Source organism: Fukomys damarensis, unplaced genomic scaffold, assembly GCF_012274545.1.
Source record: "Fukomys damarensis isolate Sample0158 unplaced genomic scaffold, DMR_v1.0_HiC HiC_scaffold_27, whole genome shotgun sequence".
NCBI lineage: Eukaryota > Metazoa > Chordata > Mammalia > Rodentia > Bathyergidae > Fukomys > Fukomys damarensis.
The window spans coordinates 24,145,808-24,150,799 of record NW_022900939.1 but is presented as its reverse complement, the minus strand read 5'-3'; the positions used below and the strand labels follow the sequence as shown (position 1 = coordinate 24,150,799).

General features: G+C 46.0%; 1 pseudogene; it reads right to left on the bottom strand.

Moving 5' to 3' along the window:
* Positions 1-1,615: 1,615 nt before the first annotated feature.
* LOC104870407 lies at positions 1,616-2,835 on the bottom strand (annotated as a pseudogene).
* Between the last annotated feature and the right edge of the window lie 2,157 nt (positions 2,836-4,992).

Sequence of the window (4,992 nt, the reverse complement as noted above, 5' to 3'; positions counted from 1 at the left end):
CTTGAGTCTCTCTTGGCAGCAGCTGGACCTTTAACAACAGTGTCTGCCTTCCATTTCATCGATCCTCTCTTCACCTGTGTCTGCACAGTCTCAAGCCTCCACATTGAGTTTTTATCTCTAATTGTATTTTTCGCAGTTTTTATAAAAGCAGAGCGTTTATTGGTACATTTTAGATGTACGTAATGGCAGCATCCATCACAGAGAACTTGCACCTGTGCGCCTTGCTTCTCTTTTCTCATTCCCCTCCCTCCAATCCTTCTTCTCTTCCTTAAATCATAAAAGTTTTAAGGGAATATTTTCTAATTTAAAAAAATCACATCCATTCATTACTGACTTAAAGCCAATGATTTTTAGTATCACAGGAAGTTAAATAAAACTTATTTGGGAAGTATAACATTTCCCTCCATTTTACCATGTCTTTACGTAGAACATTGGCTGGAAGCCAGTGCAGAAGATGAGCAGGAAAACTTACAGTTTGCAGATAACAGAAACAATACTGGTGTTTGTGCTAGATTATAGGAAAAGGGTTTAGTTTTTGTGAGTGCAGTTAGGCACCGACAGAGGCAGTTAGATACCACTGATCTTAAAGTACATTGAATATAATTTTTGGCCCCTTGAAGGAATAATTCAATAAAATTCAGGATTCTTTCTTGGGATCCATCAACCCAGGGACATGCATAGATGTGTGCTTATTACATACTGACAGCCACCTTTAGTACTTACACTCTTCCAAGAGTCAGAGCAGCACCTCATATGGGTCATTTTATCTGAGGACCTCAGAGCCACTGTATTGAGCAAAGTGGTGTTGGAAGTTGAAGATTCTGGACCATGTTAGGTCTACTTACTCATGGCCTGGGAAATAGAGTCCCAGAAATAGGACCAAAATAAGTGCTCAAAGAGACAAGCCTGAGTGTGTCACGGTTTGTAATTGTCTGGATTTCCAAATTTGCTATTGGTATCCTAGCATATCTACAATGTCGAGCAAGGGAAAGTTATTTTTACATGGCAGGAATGAGATGAGGATTAATTAACAAACAGCGTTTGTCTTTCCTATAGTGCACTAGTCAATCTTTGAACGCTATGTGGTGAAATGCCAGCAATTGTTTTCCAAGGATGCATATCTGAGCGCTATTGATCCCCAATAACCATGGTCCTGGTCTTTAGGTGGGAGAAAACATTTTATACTGGAATGACATACACACATCTGCAAACTGGGATGGATCTATATCTTTATCACACCTACATTTAATGAGTGAGCAAGAACACCTCCATTCGTTGAAGGTCAGTCTTTCCAGCTTTCAGAGGAGCAAAGCTTTCTGTCTCCTTGTTTAGTACTGAAAACTAATTTCAAGTTTAACTGGAGACTCAGGCCGGCACTGTGGCCAATGAGTTTCTGCGGGACCTGTGCCGAAGCCAGGCCCAGAGCTGAGTGCTGGGACAGTGTGAGAGGCCCCCCTGCCTGAGGAAAGGGGCCCCCAAACTCCTCTGGTCCATTTGGTGTACAAAGCCGGGGGACCCACAGGGCGGGCTTTCGGGCGTATTTGTTCGTAAAAGCATTTCCAGCCCTGTTTGCAAAGCAATTTCTCTTTTGAAAATGTGGACAAGGTTTCTCTCTTTGAGTCAAATGTGGGACTAAGTTAGCTCTTCTCGTGACCTTCTTTACTTTGGAGGAGACCGCAGTGTGCGTTCATCCTTGGTTCGTTCTGGCCTTGTTTCTCAGGGCTGGGTCGGGCCCTGCTTGCAGGAGCAGGGCAACTGTTCTAACGTTCCCGCTTAGCACCGCGAGCACCGCGACATGGAGAGCCGTTGTGCCATTCCTCAGAGGGCGCAGAGGGTGAGAATTTCAGCAACCTTTTGTAACATCGTGATACCCCTTGCTCGCGGCTCTCAGCAATGCTGAATGTAGCACCATCGCTGCGCGTGGCGTTGCGATCGGCTCCGCGCACCACCTCGCTGTGGCCCATCTGGGGCGCGATCCACAGGGTGCCCTCCCATCCTGCCTTGGCTGGTTGACTTTGGCTCCTGAGGACAACAGTAACCTCCCTGGGCGGCTGGGAAGAGGCCAGTGGCTCCCTCGTAAAGTTGACCGTGGGTGTTGGCTCCAGGCTTCAGCCAGGTCTCCACCCCCTGCCACTGACCGGCAGCCAACAGGGCCCCCATCTTCGGTCCTCCGTTCAGTGGATGCTCCGAATCCAAAGAGAACTCTTACAACATCATTACGACCTTGCTGGGCAGCAAAGAACAGGGCAAATGGTCTTCCATGAAACCAGTCCCGGTGCCGAGAAAGTTGGGGGCTGCTACTCTGGAAAGTCCGCAGCCGGTCACTCATTTCCACAGACCCTCGGGTGTCCAGCCTCTGGTTCTCTCCCAGCCTTGCTCCCTGCGCTGGTGACTGCTCCATCTTGCCTCTGACGCTCAGCGCGCTGTGTGGCATCTGCTGTGTTGGAAACCTCAGAGGGCCCATCTGCACAGCAGCATCTCCTCTTGTTGCTTCTGTCCCACTGCCAGGGGTCACGGTCACATGGCGAGGAGGCCAAGGCTTTCTTCACTGGTGTGCTTCTTACAACCAGTAAGCAGCGTCCTCCAGGACTCCCTGGACACACTGTGTGTCACTGGCTCCCTAATCATATCCCTGATACGTTCATTCAACTTTCTGAGCCATTTGATCTCTTGCTTAATAATTTGCCAAGGCAATTCCCATTCTTTGGTTTGAACCATTTTTGCCCAAATTCACTCAAGAGTTTAAATCCCAAAGCCTTAAATTAATGGTATTAAGAGGTTAGAAACTTAATCTAACCATGGTGTTTAGAGGTAGGGTCTTGGAAAGTGATTAAATTAGATTAGGTTATTAGGTGGAGGCTCCTTTTTTCTTTTTTGATTCCTGTTAGCTTTATAAGGAGAGAGTGACAGAGAGAGAGAGAGAGAGAGAGAGAGAGAGAGAGAGAGGAGAAAATATGTTGATAGCCACACAGACATGACATGGGCTGGGACACACATACTCCTGTGCCTTGCAGTGATGCTCTGTGAGGTCTCTGGACTCTGTCAGCAGGAAGGCCATTGCAAGAAGCCAAGATGGGGTGGAAGTCTTCCCTGCTTGATGTTAGACTTTGAACATTTAGAACCATAAGCCAAAATAAATCTCTTTTGTTTATAAAGGCAGACTGCCTCAGGTATTCTGTTACAGTAATGAAAATCTGACTAATACATCCTGCATTAACCCTTCTTCTACTGTAAGCCATTGCTGCAGACCTCAGAGTAGAAGCCCAAAATAGCATTTGGGGTGGCTCAAGGTGCTTCTGCCAATGGTGAGGAATCCTGAGTCCCAGCAGGGTGCCCCATCAGTGAATCCTTCCCCATATGCCAGCTATCCCACCCCCTGCAACCCAGCCTGCACACTCCATGTACTCCCAACAGGTGCCCAGTTTCTGCTGGTGCATATAAGCTGGGGCAGCGGTCCCTCGGAGGAGTCTCTCTCCTTCCATGACAGGGTCAGGCCTGGCCCCACCCCACAGTCTCTGCCCCAGCTATATCCATTCAGAAGGATATTGTATTTTATCTTGTTTGTTGGTTGGTTTGGAGCCAGGCATAGAAGCCAGGGCTTCACACATGCTAGGTGAGGGCTCTAGTACTGAGCTGTATCCCAGGTCCTGTGTAGCATTTTTATATGCTTCATTGCTTTTGTTGTTACTGCTGTTATTTTCAGAATATCAAGTCCTTCATAATACAGGAAACAGAACTTGCGGTTTTTCTTTGTTTCTAGTTTCTATAATAAAAATAATTTCCTGTTACAGAAAATAGAACAGTGTGTTATATTAATATTTAAAACAATTAAGTGACTTCTCTTTCCCCACCCCTAGAGCTTCAGGGGAATGATTTTGTGACTTGGGAGGAGTGTACAAATCCTTTTAAGGAATGAGGTCATGTTCATGTGGGATGAAAATCCACTGTGATATTGGAGGGGGCTACTCTGCCTTTCCAACCGTTAAGCACAGTCTGCTTTTCATTTGTGCTTTTACTTCCATTTATATATTTAGCTTTCTCTTCCTAGTTCTGTGTGTGTGTTTTTATCTTTTCCCCTTCTTCTATCTATCTATTTATTTGTTTATTTTTGGTACTGGGATCAAACTCGGGACCTTGCACTTGTGAGACAGGCAGTGGAACCACTGAGCTACAACCCCAGCCCTCTTTTCCCCTTCTGTAATATGTGTCTGATTTATTTTTGTGTGTGGTATAAGGTAGGAATCTACCTTTCCTCTCATGTATTGCCACCAAACTGTCCTGGCACTATTTCTAAGATATTTCTGCCCTTGCCTGTTGAATATGATGTACCCATTAGTTCTGGAAGCTCTGTCCCACTGACCTGCTGTTGTTTCTCCATGGAATTAGTAGGAGTGTGTTTGTTTACAGGTAGCAGGAAAAAACCCAACAGCTATGCTTTAGACAGAGAGGGGTATGTGTAACCCTAAATCAAAATGGATAGTTTCTGGCATTGGCTAAAACATGCTAAAAAAAAAACGCTACGAAAGGCTGGACTCTTCTCTTTTTCTAACCAACATCATCTTACCATGTCTGTTCCCTCCTGGGCACAAGATGGCTGCCACAGCATCAGGATTCATCTCTCAGGACAGAAAGATTGAAGTTTGGTAGTGGCCAGCAGTTCCTTTTCTTCAGGAGTACAAGGTTTTCCAGAACACTGATAGACTTCTGCTTCTGCCTTGGCTAACACTGAGTTACATTCACTTCTTGTAGTTGTAACAGAAGCAGGGAAAGTGGGTAATCAAACTATCCCAAGGGACAGAATAATCCTGATGGTCTTGGGCTGGGTATAAAAGCGGGGGCACCAGTTGCCCACATAGACCAGTTTGGAAGGTTAGTTACTGTAGCACTGTAGTCCCCTGAGAATACTGTCAGGGGCGTTTGTGCAGGGAAACAGGAAATATGTACAGCTAGGACTTCTGGGGGAGCTGAGTGTTCCAGCTTGGAGGCTATTAC